Source organism: Ursus maritimus, assembly GCF_017311325.1.
Source record: "Ursus maritimus isolate PB19 chromosome X unlocalized genomic scaffold, ASM1731132v1 scaffold_X1, whole genome shotgun sequence".
NCBI lineage: Eukaryota > Metazoa > Chordata > Mammalia > Carnivora > Ursidae > Ursus > Ursus maritimus.
Genome location: NW_024423319.1, coordinates 25,664,237 through 25,680,706, shown reverse-complemented (window position 1 = coordinate 25,680,706; position 16,470 = coordinate 25,664,237). Strand labels below are relative to the sequence as shown.

Genomic DNA, 16,470 nt, shown 5'->3' with positions numbered 1-16,470 from the left:
CGGCACAAAAAGGGTTAGGAACTTCTAGTGTAGTCAGGAAAATGCACACTGAAAAGAAATACAGGAGGGATTGTTTTCATTCCCAGCTCTGCTGCTTATTACTTACATAGCTTAGGCAAGTATGTAAACTCTGAGTCTCAGTTTTCTCACCAGTGAAATGGGAGTGAGACTAATCAGCTGCTATAGTTCCCTTACAGCTCTGAATTTCTCAGAATCTGTTACACCGAAGAAGTCATCTTTCCACCATTTTCTGAACTAGTTCAGATCTAATAAAAATAAACTTCTTCCTTTGAATTTTTAATGATATATGGGTACTTTGGAGATTTTTCAGAAAATAGCTTCAAACCATTCATTCATTCAAAAATAATCTTTATTCACACTCTACACATAATAGAACTGTGCACCTGGAGTTTTGGAAACACCTAAGAAGATTAACAAGATTGTTAATTAGCGGAGTGAGTTAAGATGGAGGAGGATTAGGGGACCCCTTTTTCAGCTGGTCCCCTGAGTCGAGCTGGATAGATACCAGACCAGCCTAAATAACCACGGAATCAGCCTGAGATGCAGGATGATGCATCTGGATCTCTACAAATGAACATCTCCAGCGCTGAGTATTGAGGTACGAAGAGGGGAGCTGTAAACCGTGCACAGATATCGGGAGATTAACAGAAGGGGGAGGGAGCCGCCGCGTTTGGGTGCCGGGAAGCGGCAGCCACCTGCACGGGGGAGCGGGCGGACTCACAGAGGGCACCCGCGAGACAGAGGACTGAGACCGGTGAGCCGTGAACGCGCGCCACCAGGCATCTCCCGGAACACCGGAATCCCGGTGCGCTCACGGGATCCAGACTGAGACCGGGAGCTTCCGGAGTGCACGTGGGGCGGCTGGCGGCTGGCGGGCCACCTGCACGGGGGAGCGGGCGGACTCGCGGTCGGCACCCGTGAAATAGCAGACTGAGACCCTGAACTGGGTGCGCGCGCCACTAGGCTTCTCACGAAACTCCGGAATCGAGGTGTGCTCACCGGGCATAGACTGAGACCGGGAGACCCGGGAGCGTGCGGGGCGGCCGGTGGCTGGCGGCATTAGAAACACAAAGGACAGAGACGCGCCGGCCCTGGAAGTGAGGGCAGGGACGCCGAGTTGGTGCGCACATCCCGGGACGCTGCAGGGTTGAGCAGCACCAACAGTAATAGAGTTAAAGTGGCCAGAACATCAGTGGAGAATGGGCCGCAATCCCTTTGTTCTGTGACAATGCAGCCTCTGCTGCTCTGACCCTCAGAAGAGGCATAGCCGGCCGCCAGGGAAAGCTGCCAGAGAACAAAAGCCTGGAAATACCGGCTCAGAGAGTGCCCATCCCCATCCTCCCTCGCAGGGGACACGGAGACTCTAACCAAACAGGGGTTGCCTGAGATCGGCGCGGCAGGCCCCTCCCCCAGAACACAGAAGGCAGGCTGAAAAATCAAGAAGCCCACAACCCGAGGCGCCTGGGTGGTGCAGTCATTGAACGCCTGTCTCCGGCTTAGGGCGTGATCCCAGCATTCCTGAAAGGAGTCCCTCATCGGGCTCCTCCACTGGGAGCCTGCTTCTTCCTCTCTCACTCCCCTGCTTCTGTTCCATTCTGGCTGACTGTCTGTCTCCCTTTCTCAGATAAGTAAATAAATAAAATCTTTAAAGAAGAAGCCCACATCTCTAAGATCCCTATAAAACAAGGGGCACGGCCTGGGACCCAGTCAATAATTTGGGCTCTGGACAACCCCGCAACCTCTCCTCATTAGAATGACAAGAAGGAGAAGCCCCCCCCAGCAAAGAAAAGACAGTGAGTCAGTGGCCTCTGCCACAGAAGTAACGGATATGGATGTAACCAAATTATCAGAAATGGAATTCAGAGTAACAATGGTCAAGATAATGAGTAGACTTGAAAAAAGTTTTAAGGAAAATGTTACTGAGAATATAGAATCCCTAAGGGCAGAAATGAGAGCGAATTTGACAGAAATTAAAAATTCTATGAGCCAAATGCAGGCAAAACTAGAGGCTTTGACGGCCAGGGTCATGGAAGCAGAGGAAAGGGTTAGTGAATTGGAGGATGGGTTAATAGAGGAAAAAATAAAAATAGAAGATGGTCTTAAAAAAATCCACGCCCACGAATGTTGACTAGGGGAGATTACTGACTCAACGAAACGATCCAATGTTAGAATCATCGGCATCCCCGAGGGGGTGGAGAAAAACAGAGGTCTAGAAGAGATATTTGAACAAATTGTAGCTGAAAACTTCCCTAATCTAGCGAGGGAAACAAAAATTCGTGTCCAAGAGGCAGAGAGGACCCCTCCCAAGCTCAACCATGACAGACCTATGCCACGTCACGTCATAGTGCATTTCGCAAATATGAGATCCAAGGATACAGTATTGAAAGTGGCCAGGGCAAAGAAATTTCTCACGTACCAAGCAGAGGCATCAGAATTACGTCAGACCTGTCTACACAGACCTGGAATGAGAGAAAGGGTTGGGGGAGCATTTTTAAAGCTCTTTCAGAGAAAAACATGCAGCCAAGGATCCTTTATCCAGCAAGGCTGTCATTCAGAATTGATGGAGATATAAAGACATTTCAGAATCGACAGTCACTAGCTAATTTCGTAACCACGAAACCAGCCCTACAGGAGGTATTACGGGGGGTTCTATAAAAGTAAAAAGGACCCAAGAGTGATACAGAACAGAAAGTCACAGCCAATACAAACAAAGACTTTACTGACAACATGGCAGAATTAAAAGCATATCTCTCAGTACTCAGTCTTAATATTAATGGTTTAAATTCTTGCTTCAAACGCCACAGGGTTGCAGATTGGATAAAAAGAAATGACCCATCCATTTGCTGTCTACAAGAGACTCATTTCGAACCCAAAGATGCATTCAGACTGAGTAAGGGGATGGAGTACCATCTTTCACAAATGGACCTCAAAGAAAGCTGGGGTAGCAATTCTCATATCAGATAAACTGGATTTTAAACTACAGACTATAGTTAGAGATGCAGAAGGGCACTATATTATTCTTAAAGGAAGTATTCAACAAGTGGATATGACAATTATAAATATATGCCCCAACAGGAGCAACAAGATACACAGAAAGCCAACTCTTAACCAGAATAAAGAGACATATAAATAAAAATACATTAATAGTAGGGGACCTCAACCCTCCACTCTCAGAAATAGACAGAACACCCTGGCAAAAACTAAGCAAAAAATCAAAGGCTTTGAATGCCATACTCGGCTGAGTTGGACCTCTTAGATATATATAGAACACTACACCCCAGAACCAAAGAATACTCATTCTATTCTAATGCCCATGGAACATTTTCAAGAATAGACCATGTTCTGCGGACACAAAACCAGGTCTCAACCGATACCAAAAGATTGAAATTATCCCCTGCATATTCTCAGACCACAACGCTCTGAATTGGAACTCAACCACAGGAAAAATTTGGAAGAAACTCAAACACTTGGAGACTAAGAACCATCCTGCTCAGGAATGATTCGATAAACCGGAAATCAAAAATCAAATTAAACATTTATGGAGACCAGAGAATGAAAATACAACAGTCCAAAACCTATGGGATACTGCAAAGCAGCGTCCTAAGGGAAATACAGCCATCCAAGCCTCACTCAAAGAATAGAAACATCTAAAATGCAGTTTTTATATTCTCACCTCAAGAGCTGGAACAGCAACAGAGGACTAGCCTAATCCCGCATGAGGGAACAGTTGACCAAAATTAGAGCTGAAATCAATCAAGCAGAAACCAGAAGTAATAGAGCAGATCAAAGGACTAGAAGCTGGTTCTTTGAGAGAATCAATAAAATTGACAGACCACTGGCAAGACTTATCCAAAAGAAAAGAGAAAGGACCCAGATTATTAAAATTATGAATGAAAAAGGAGAGTCCACGACGAACACCATTGAATGGAAGGATTATTAGAAATTTTTATCAACAGCTATGCAATAAACTAAGCAATCTGGAAGAGATGGAATCCTTCCTGAAACCTATAAACTACCAAGATTGAAACAGGAAGAAATTGATTTCTTAACAGGCCAATTAATTATGAAGAAATTGAGTCAGTATAAACAACCTTCAAATAACAAAACTCCAGGCCTGGGTTTCCTGAAATTCTGCAAACATTCAAGAAGAAAACCTATTCTCCTAAAGAACTACAAAAATAGAAACAGAAGGAAAGCTCAAACTCATTCTATGAGGCCAATAACCTTGATCCCCAAACAGGCAAAGACCCCTCAAAAGGAGAATTACACCGATTCCCTACTGAATATGGACCAAAATCCTCAACAAGATGACTAATAGAATCCAACAGTTCATTAAAAGATTATCCACCACGATCAAGTGGGATTCATACCTGGGATGCAAGTGTGGTTCAATATTCGCAAATCAATCAGCGTGATACATCTATCAACAAGAAAAGACTCAGGAACATATGATCCTCTCAATCGATGCGAAAAAACTTTGACAAAATACAGCATCCTTTCCTGATTAAAACCTTAGAGTGTAGAATAGAAGATACATTTCTCAATCTCCAAAAGCCATCTATGAAAAGCCTACTGCAAATATTATTCTCAATGGGGAAAAGCGGAAGCCTTTCCCTTAAGATCAAGAACTCACAAGGATGCCCACTCTCCACTATTATTCAACATAGTACTAGAAGTCCTTGCAACAGCAATCAGACAACAAAAAGGGATCAAAGGTATTCAAATCGGCAAAGAAAGAAATAAAATGTCTCTCTTCGCAGATGACATGATACTCATATGGAAAATCAAAAGCCTCCCAAACTATTAGAAGTTATAGAGCAATTCAGTAACGTGGCGGGATACAAAATCAATGTTCAGAAATCAGTTGCATTTCTGTACAGAATCGAGCAGAAGAAAGAGAAATTAGGAATCCATCCCATTTACAATAGCACCAAAACATACGTTACCTTGGATTAACTTAACCAGAGCGTAAGGACCTTTATTAAGAAACTATAAATCACTCTTAAAGACATTGAGGAAGACATAAAAGATGGAAGTATTCCATGCTCATGGATCGGAAAAATTAACATAGTTAAAATGTCCATGCTACCCAGAGCAATCTACACTTTCAATGCTATCCCAATCAAAATACGAGAATGTTTTTCAAAGAACTGGAACAAATAGTCCTTAAATTTGTATGGAACCAGAAAAGACCCGAATCTCAAGAACTGTTGAAAGGAAAAACAAAGCTGGGCATCACAATGCATTCGAGCTGTACTACAAGCTGTGATCACAAAGACAGCATGGTACTGGCACAAAAACAGACACATAGACCAATGGAACAGAATAGAGAGCGAAATGGACCCTCAGCTCTTTGGGCAACTAATATTTGATAAAGCAGGAAAAAACATCCGATGGGAAAAAGACAGTCTCTTCAATGGTGCTGGGAATGGACAGCTACATGCAAAAGAATGAAACTTGACCACTCTCTCACACCATACACAAAAATAAACTCCAAATGCATGAAAGACCTTGATGTGAGACAGGGAATCCATCAAAATCTAGAGGAGAACAAAGGCAGCAACCTCGACATCGGCCAAACAACCTTTTTCATGATATCATCCCCAAAGGCAAGAGAAACAAAAGATAAAATGAATTTATGGGACTTCATCAAGATTAAAAGTTTCTACAGCCAAGGAAACAGTCAGAAAAACTAAGAGAGGCAGCCACGGAATGGAGAAGATTTTGCAAATGACACTACAGATAAAGGACTGGTATCAAGATCTACAAAGAACTTCTCAAACTCAATACACGAGAAACAAATAAACAAATCAAAAAAAATGGGCAGAAGAAATGAACAGACACTTTTCCAATGAAGACATACAAATGGCTAACAGACACATGAAAAAATGTTCAAAATCGGTAGCTATCAAGGAAATTCAAATCAAAACCACACTGAGATGCCACCTTCGCCAGTTAGAATGGCAAAAATAGACAAGGCAAGAAACAACAATTGTTGGAGAGGATGTGGAGAAAGGGGATCCCTCCTACATTGTTGGTGGGAATCGAAGTTGGTACAGCCACTCTGGAAAACAGTGTGGAGGTCCCTTAAAAAGTTAAAAATTGAGCTACCCTATGACCCAGCCATTGCACTACTGGGTGTTTACTAAAGATACAGGCGTAGTGAAGAAGGGCCATATGCACCCCAATGTTCATAGCAGCAATGTCCACAATAGCTAAATCGTGGAAGGACCGAGATGCCCTTCAACAGATGACTGGATTAAGTTGTGGTCCATATATACAATGGAATATTACTCAGCAATCAGAAAGAACGAGTTCTCAACATTTGCTACAACATGGGGCGGCACTGGAGGAGATAATGCTAAGTGAAATAAGTCAAGCAGAGAAGAAACCTATCATATGATTTCTCTCATCTATGGAACATAAGAACTAGAATGATCAGTAAGGAAAGAAGGGATAAAGAAAGGGGGTAATCAGAGGGGAATGAAACATGAGAGTCTATGGACTATGAGAAACAAACTGAGGGGGCTACAGGGGAGGGGGGGGAATGGGATAGGCCGGTGATGGGTAGTAAGGAGAACATATTGCATGGTGCACTGGGTGTTATACACAACTAATGAATCATCGAGCCTTACATCGAAAACCGGGGGATGTACTGTATGGTGACTAACATAATATAATAAAAATCATTAAAAAAAAAAAAGATTGTTAATTAGCAATTGTTTCTTTGTTAACGATTAATTGTTTCTTTGTTAACAATTGATGGACAAAACCAATCTTGGAAGGAATTGTTATCAGCAAAGAATTCCTAGAGGAGGAATTTGAATTTGAATTTGAATTCAATTGAATTGAATTGGCCATTTGAATTGAGTTTTGCTAGGGATTCTAAAAGGAAGGGCATTCTAGACAAAACAAATGACCTTGTAAATGCCCTGAGCAATATGAGAGCATGGTGCACTTGGAAAACAGAAGGCCTTGTCTATATCTTGTAAGAGGGTGAAAAGCTGATTCTGGAGAGATAGCAGAGCCTATCATCATTAAGGGTCTTCTATGCCTGCCAGGCCATGCTAAAAGATCATGCATTTCATTGAGAAGTCAGTGGTGGCTGACAGTCTTAAGAAGGAAAAATGACATAATCTCTTTACAATCCATAAGGATTCTCTGACAGTAGGCTGAAGAGGAGGAACTGAAGGGAAATAAAACTGGAGGTAGAGGAAACTAGTTAGGAGGTTTCTAACAGTTGTAATAAAATTGAGGGGCTTGAATAAAGATATTGTTGTGGGGGTATACCATAGAAAATGTTTCAAGAAATGAAGGAGGAGTCAAGAAAGGCTTCCAGGTTTCTCACTCAGAAAATTTTTGTAGTTAACAAAAGTAGAAAATGAGGAACAACAGATTGGGAAATAGGGAGGAACAAAAGTTAGTTCAAACTTAAAGACAGACTGATTTTGAAATAACTCCAGAAAACCTATGTGGAAATATTCAGCAGCTGGTTGGAAATTTAAATGTGAAGGTTAGAAGTGAAGTTTAGGCTCACAATATAGATGTGGGAATCATCATTATTTATGTATTAATTGATGCTACAGGAGTGGACACTGTCATTTAGAGAAATCATCAAAATGAAAAAAAGGAAAGCAGTAGACTCCAAATTTTATTGGCAATGTATTTCATTCATAAGCATTTAGCTTCTATGCATGTGTGGGTATGTTAGTTTAGATGTACATGTGTATATTTTATAAATATTTTTATTACAGATACCACAACGATGTCAATAATAAAAGATGAGATAAGACTACATACACATGAAAGTTCTAATATTTTCCACACTCCAATACATCATCTATAGCCACTCCCTCAGGTGTGCACACTTCACTATGGAAATCAGCGGAGGATCGAATAACAATGGAAAGCTGGAACCTTAAAGAATGAGTAAGAAATCTGTGGAGACAACTTGGGAAGGAGTAATCCAAGTGGGAGGCATTTGGAGCAAAGGCATATAGGTAAACAGTGGGAAACAGAAGTATAAAGTTGCTGAAGCATAGAATGCAAAACAGGAAGTAGCAAGACTTTATGTGGAGAATTTGATAGAAGTTGGGTCCTCAGGGCCTGTAGGCCATGGAATGGGATTCAAATGCATCCTAGTCAATGGGAGGCCAGAAAAGTTTTTAAAATAAGGGAATTTACATGGTTCTGTTTACATTTATGCTCTAACCACTGGTGGTGGTGGGGATTGGAGATGGTGAGTTTGGAATCAGTGCGACAGAATGAAAGATATAAAAATAGATTGTGAAAATAAGTGAAATGAATTAGGCTTATTTCTCCTTGAGAATGGATGGCTAAGGGGTGGCTTGTCACAGTCTTTCAATATAAGATTTATTATGTAAAGAGATTTTTTGCTTAGTCTGATCACCAAGAAGTGGGAAAAGAGGCAAGAAAATAAAAGTGGAGAAATTTGAGTTGGTTACCAAGCAAACTCGATTATTTAGTGATGATTTATATACTTAAAGTCTTTTCTCTAGAGATTTTCATGAGGAGAAGGGCATTAGTGGCTACTTTACGACAGGCAGATAGCAAATGTCAGAGAGATGTGGATGCAGAACTATTGAGATTGTTTCTTTTAAAAATCTGATGACAACTATTCTATGAAGACTAGGTTCAGCTTGAGGGCTGCCAGTTTGTGAAAACTGTGGTTTAATCATTAGCCTAATTTAAAAGGAGTCCAAATCAGTCAGATGCTTCCAGGAGGTCCTGTTGTGACTTGTGATACTCTGAGAAAATGATCAACCAAATAGCATGCACTTAATGACAATTTACTACATTCTGGGTAAAAAAAAATCACCATATAGTTTCTGTTCTCTGAGAACTAATCATCCTAGTTTGGGAAAACAGGACATATGGATGAGAAACTAACAATATAAGGAAGAATATAAATGCAAAGATAACATAACTAGCCCATAAACTTCTGTTGTGTGCATATTAGGTGATGCAGCACATTAAAATCTATGTGTTTCTGGAAGCTTTTCCTAATAATGTCATTTCTGAGAAACTTAGGTCAACAAAGTAATGCATCTTAAATGTTTTCCCCTTTACTGTGAAAATTGACATATATAGTTCTGCTATGTAAAGGGTAAAAGGGTTAGAAATGAATAACAATGCCAGCAATACGTGGCTTCCCCCTCCTGGCCGCCCATCCCACCAGCCCCCTCCCCCCTTCCAGAACTTTATTTCTTACCGCGCTTCCTTCCGAAGCCCGCAGCCCGACGACTCACCTTCCCCAGCCTCTCAAGATCCAGCCTGGTTCCTAGGACCGCCCCTGCCTGCCGCCAGGAGAGGACGCGTCCAGGAGCAGACCCAGGAGGTAATGGACTTGATTGGACCTCACCTTGGACAGTCATTTCCTAAAAAAGATGTGGTTAGGAGTCAGAAGCCTCTCCCATTTTAAAGCAGGTGACTAGAATCGAAACTCTCAATGTCTGTCTCACAAAACAGAGGAGGTTTCAAATCGACAAGTTATTCGGGCCCTTGTCAACCGTGGGATAATATAGACAGAATAACCCTTTCCTAATATAAGTAACTTGGGGACTTTATAGTTTATTTTAAAGATTCAATTGTGGTAAAATACACATAACATAAAATTTACCATTAGAAGCATTTTCAAGGATATAATTCAGTAGTGTTAAGTATATTCACGTTGTGTGAAACCAATTTCCAGAATTTTTTGATACTCATTAAACGACTTCCCATGGCGCCCTCCCCTGTAGCCGATGACAACTACTGTTTTACTTTCTCTAAGAATTTGACTACTCTCGATATCTAGTATAATACAGTTTGACTCCAAAGCCCACGTTCTTTTCCGCTAAGCACTTCATTGACCCGTCTCTCCGTTCATTCATTCAGGACACAGCATATGCGAGGATGTGTGCAGGTCTGGGACAGGCCTGAACCCAACTAGCTACTTAATGGCTCTGTGTTTTAGCTCCTGCTACGCCTTCTTCTTGGCCTGGAAGGCTCTTTCCCCTGTGTCTGTCTTGGGAGCACCTATTTATAATGAGCTCACGCACATGGGAGCTTCTTTCAAAAACCTGCTGGGCTCTATAGCCCTTAGTCCCATTTTCCTCCGTGGCGTGCTCTACTCCAAATCTGTAGTTACTGGAACACTTTACTGAATTTCTTTGTTTACGTGTAGGTTACTTGAGAACGAGAAATATATCAGGTCCATCTCTGCATCGCAAGTACCTGGCATAGCATGGACAGATATGGGGGTTTGGTAAATGTTTGCTGGCTGATTGGATGTCCGCTCAGTTAGTACTGCGATCTTCTTCTGCTTACGTCATTACCTAAACCGTTACGTGATTCGGAAACGCAAACAGATTTTATCACACCGGAGCTGAGCTAGAGAAGCACCCTTGTTACTTATTGTGAGCCCTACCTGGGTCCCTTTTTCTAGCAAAGCTCAAACAGCCTCTGAAGCCTTCACTATCTTCCTAAACCTAAGTAGAAACGAACCATCGTTCTGCTCAGGAGCCACGTTGTTAGCTCTGGGACAACCAGCAAAGGCTGTATTGGTCCCCTGATACACTGACCTTTCTTCGGCCTGGGCCCCGTGGTCCAGCAGCGCTCCCTCCGTACAAGACTAGGGCTAAGGGGAAGCTCAGAAGGAAGGGAGGTCACTGCAGCTTCATCTTCCCTCCACTCCAGCCCCACATTATTATGTTTCCCAGGTGCCCTCTTATGGGTCTTGAACCCGTCACAGCCCAGCCCAGTACAGGCCAGCCCAGGGACTCTCTGGGGCTAGCTTCTGCTTCCCCGGGCACATTCCAGGCCATCAGTGTGCTTCTAAACTCTGAGACTATGTATCGAAAAGACTGGTGAGTTGAAAAACATGAGGGCCTGGTCCTCTAGCTTCTCAGCCAGTGTCTGAGGTGGCAGATTTTTCTTGAACTCTGTGTTATCTCTCAATTAGCAGATGCAGAGACTCAGCTAACAGATGCAGAGACTCAGCTAACTAGAAAAATACAATAGGAAATACCATTCACATTAACAACCAACAACTATCTAGAAATTAACCTAACAAAGAATGCATGAATCTTTTATGAAGAAAAAAATGAAAATTATCCATATCATACAGAAGGTCTTAACTAATAAGGAGATCAAGACTGTTCACCGGGCATTGTCCACAATAGCTAAATTGTGGAAGGAGCCGAGATGCCCTTCAACAGATGACTGGATTAAGAAGTTGTGGTCCATATATACAATGGAATATTACTCAGCAATCAGAAAGAACGAGTTCTCAACATTTGCTACAACATGGACGGCACTGGAGGAGATAATGCTAAGTGAAATAAGTCAAGCAGAGAAAGACAACTATCATATGATTTCTCTCATCTATGGAACATAAGAACTAGAATGATCAGTAGGGAAAGAAAGGGATAAAGAAAGGGGGGGTAATCAGAAGGGGGAATGAAACATGAGAGTCTATGGACTATGAGAAACAAACTGAGGGCTACAGAGGGGAGGGGGGTGGGGGAATGGGATAGGCCGGTGATGGGTAGTAAGGAGGGCACATATTGCATGGTGCACTGGGTGTTATACACAACTAATGAATCATCGAGCCTTACATCGAAAACCGGGGATGTACTGTATGGTGACTAACATAATATAATAAAAAATCATTAAAAAAAAAAAAAAGATTGTTAATTAGCAATTGTTTCTTTGTTAACGATTAATTGTTTCTTTGTTAACAATTGATGGACAAAACCAATCTTGGAAGGAATTGTTATCAGCAAAGAATTCCTAGAGGAGGAATTTGAATTTGAATTTGAATTCAATTGAATTGAATTGGCCATTTGAATTGAGTTTTGCTAGGGATTCTAAAGGAAGGGCATTCTAGACAAAACAAATGACCTTCGTAAATGCCCTGAGCAATATGAGAGCATGGTGCACTTGGAAAACAGAAGGCCTTGTCTATATCTTGTAAGAGGGTGAAAAGCTGATTCTGGAGAGATAGCCAGAGCCCTATCATCATTAAGGGTCTTCTATGCCTGCCAGGCCATGCTAAAAGATCATGCATTTCATTGAGAAGTCAGTGGTGGCTGACAGTCTTAAGAAGGAAAAATGACATAATCTCTTTACAATCCATAAGGATTCTCTGACAGTAGGCTGAAGGAGGAACTGAAGGGAAATAAAACTGGAGGTAGAGAAACTAGTTAGGAGGTTTCTAACAGTTGTAATAAAATTGAGGGCTTGAAATAAAGATATTGTTGTGGGGGTATACCATAGAAAATGTATTGCAAGAAATGAAGGAGGAGTCAAGAAAGGCTTCCAGGTTTCTCACTCAGAAAATTTTGTAGTTAACAAAAGTAGAAAATGAGGAACAACAGATTGGGGAAATAGGGAGGAACAAAAAGTTAGTTCAAACTTAAGACAGACTGATTTTGAAATAACTCCAGAAAACCTATGTGGAAATATTCAGCAGCTGGTTGGAAATTTAAATGTGAAGGTTAGAAGTGAAGTTTAGGCTCACAATATAGATGTGGGAATCATCATTATTTATGTATTAATTGATGCTACAGGAGTGGACACTGTCATTTAGAGAAATCATCAAAATGAAAAAAGGAAAGCAGTAGACTCCAAATTTTATTGGCAATGTATTTCATTCATAAAAACGTTTAGCTTCTATGCATGTGTGGGTATGTTAGTTTAGATGTACATGTGTATATTTTATAAATATTTTTATTACAGATACCACAACGATGTCAATAATAAAAAGATGAGATAAGACTACATACACATGAAAGTTCTAATATTTTCCACACTCCAATACATCATCTATGTACCCCCTCAGGTGTGCACACTTCACTATGGAAATCAGCGGAGGATACGAATAACAATGGAAAGCTGGAACCTTAAAGAATGAGTAAGAAATCTGTGGAGACAACTTGGGAAGGGTAATCCAAGTGGGGAGGGCATTTGGAGCAAAGGCATATAGGTAAACAGTGGGAAACAGAAGTATAAAGTTGCTGAAGCATAGAATGCAAAACAGGAAGTAGCAAGACTTTATGTGGAGAATTTGATAGAAGTTGGGTCCTCAGGGCCTGTAGGCCATGGAATGGGATTCAAATGCATCCTAGTCAATGGGAGGCCAGAAAAGTTTTAAAATAAGGGAATTTACATGGTTCTGTTTACATTTGGCTCTAACCACTGGTGGTGGTGGGGATTGGAGATGGTGAGTTTGGAATCAGTGCGACAGAATGAAAGATATAAAAAATAGATTGTGAAAATAAGTGAAATGAATTAGGCTTATTTCTCCTTGAGAATGGATGGCTAAGGGGTGGCTTGGTCACAGTCTTTCAATATAAGATTTATTATGTGAAAGATTTTGCTTAGTCTGATCACCAAGAAGTGGGAAAGAGGCAAGAAAATAAAAGTGGAGAAATTTGAGTTGGTTACCAAGCAAACTCGATTATTTGAGTGATGATTTATATACTTAAAGTCTTTTTCTCTAGAGATTTTCATGAGGAGAAGGGCATTAGTGGCTACTTTACGACAGGCAGATAGCAAATGTCAGAGAGGTGTGGATGCAGAACTATTGAGATTGTTTCTTTTAAAAATCTGATGACAACTATTCTATGAAGACTAGGTTCAGCTTGAGGGCTGCCAGTTTGTGAAAACTGTGGTTTAATCATTCGCCTAATTTAAAAAGGAGTCCAAATCAGTCAGATGCTTCCAGGAGGTCCTGTTGTGACTTGTGATACTCTGAGAAAATGATCAACCAAATAGCATGCACTTAATGACAATTTACTACATTCTGGGTAAAAAAAAAAAATCACCATATAGTTTCTGTTCTCTGAGAACTAATCATCTAGTTTGGGAAAACAGGACATATGGATGAGAAACTAACAATATAAGGAAGAATATAAATGCAAAGATAACTTATAACTAGCCCATAAACTTCTGTTGTGTCATATTAGGTGATGCAGCACATTAAAAAATCTATGTGTTTCTGGAAGCTTTCCTAATAATGTCATTTCTGAGAAACTTAGGTCAACAGAAGTAATGCATCTTAGAATGTTTTTCCCCTTTACTGTGAAAATTGACATATATAGTTCTGCTATGTAAAAGGGTAAAAGGGTTAGAAATGAATAACAATGCCACTAATTCTATTTGATTATTCAAGAATTAAATTAATATTTATTCCAAATATTATTCATTATTCCAAATATTATTATTCCAAATATTTTTGGAATATTTGGAATATTTGGAAATTATTTCCAAATAATTATTCCAAAATTATTCCAAATCTATTTATAGATTCAGCAGAATAAAGATGTTCTAGGATAATAGCTAACAATTTGTTTATTGTTCTGAAAATGAGCATTTATAATTATTTACATTAATGCATGCTGAGAGGCAGTGCAGTGTGATGGAAAGAGTATTGGACTAGGAATTCAGAAAACTTTCCAAGTTTTACTTCTTCCCCTAATTAGTTCTATGATGGTCCTGATTAAAATACTGTCATAGTAATACAATCTGTTCTTCCGAAAGCATGACAAATTGGATAAAATCATCCTTACTTTAAGCCTAAGAAAAATATTGAGAATTGAGAGCCACTTAAATGGAAAACATGACAAATGTAAAATAATGCTGATGAATGGCCTAAACAAAAAGCTTAGGGATGCCTGGGTGGCTCAGCCAGTTAAGTGGCTACCTTCTGCTCAGGTCATGATCCTAAGGTCCTGAGATTGAGACCTGCATTGGGCTCCTTTCTTAAAAGGGAGCCTGCTTCTCCCTCTGCCTGCCATACCCCCTGCGTGTGCTCTCTCTCACTCTCCCATATTAAAAAAAAAACAGCTTAAATAAATTCAGCTACCAAAAAGGTTCAACATAATAGGTAATATGGTATTTGGGTGAATGAAAGTGTTGGGAGTATATGGTGATAATGTGGGAGAAGACCATAATAATATGTAAGAACTTGACTCCCATTTCGCATAGGAAGCAGAGCTCTAGAAGTGAGATATATAAACCTCCTTAAATATCACAATTTCATAGAAGGGCCATAAAAACAAGGAAGAAATAGAGAGGATGAAAACATTTATTAAGTACCTATTATTTGTGAAAACCTGTACAATCCATTTTCACAAGTTCTTTATCCTATGAGGAAAGTATATCCCAGTATATCCCATTCACTTGGTACAATTGTTAAAAATACAGATCCCTGCCCTCAGCTTACTTCATGAATCATAGTATCCAGAGAAGGGAGCCTGATAATCTGTACCTTTTGCATGTGACCCATGTGATTCTGATGATCAGGCAATTTTAGAAAATACTGTAGACTCTTAATGTTCACAAAAGACATATTCAGGGACTTTTGGAATTTCTCAATATTACATATACCACTATAATTACTATAATTTCCCATGTAAAACTTCTATTTTGCTGGCTACAAACCATCACTTTCTTAGATTTTCTCATTTTCTCTTTCTCTTTATTTCTACCACCAACGCTAGCAGTTGGATTTTATGGGGGTATTTTTCCACAAAGAAACAAAAGTTTTATCACTTTGAAGGGGGTTACTGAACCTGCGAGCTCAATACTTATATTAGCCATGTACTGGTATTATGATAGCCATGTACTTCTCTGGGTAGACAAGTGGAAACTGGGATGTCTCACAGGTATAAATGCTGAGACTGATCTTATTTTTCCTAAATTTATAATATAATGTTTACTAAATGTTTGTTGAATAAAATTATGTGGAAGAGTAAGTCTACAATACATTTGGCAAATCTGCAGTTAACATCACAGTCTTTTAGGTAGTGAAATGCTAAGTTGGAGGTTGTAAAACAGAAAAAGTCATTCTCTGTAAAATCATTCTAACTTTCTGTAATGTGAGCAGGTGAATTCAACCAGGGGCTCTGTGGAATCACTTTTAACATTTCCCTGACTCAAATGAATTGGAAGATGTGTCATACTGATTAAAGAAAATATGTATGACTTCTAAAGGTGAGTGAGCAGGACACTGATGAGAGTGTGGTACACAGCATGCATTTGAAGGAAATAACCCAAATTATATTCATAGACTAATGGGATCCTAGTTTACCATTTACATCTATAGACAGGAGCTGTGAGTCGGCCCAAAGTAGCCTCTCTGGGCACCCAAGGATGCTTTATCATATCCACCTGTTTTATTTTCTTTATAGCACTTGCCACACATATTTCATTGTTTATTCCTTATTTACTTGTTTGCTATCTGTGTTGGCTTCTTTTATTTCCAAAACAAGATGTAAACTGCATGAGAGTAGGGACCTTGTTTTTACTTGCTATTGTTTGTTGTGGTGAATCATCAGCTCCTAGCACAAAACAGACACTTATTAAATATTTGTTGAAAGCATGAATGTCCTAAAGGCATCAATTTAGTATGCTACTATGGCCAAAAGGTCAAGAAAATAATGA

The 16,470-nt window shown here is 40.0% G+C and overlaps 1 pseudogene; it reads right to left on the bottom strand.

Moving 5' to 3' along the window:
- Positions 1 to 9,416, bottom strand: part of LOC103680245 — a 45,298-nt pseudogene extending 35,882 nt beyond the window's left edge.
- Between the last annotated feature and the right edge of the window lie 7,054 nt (positions 9,417 to 16,470).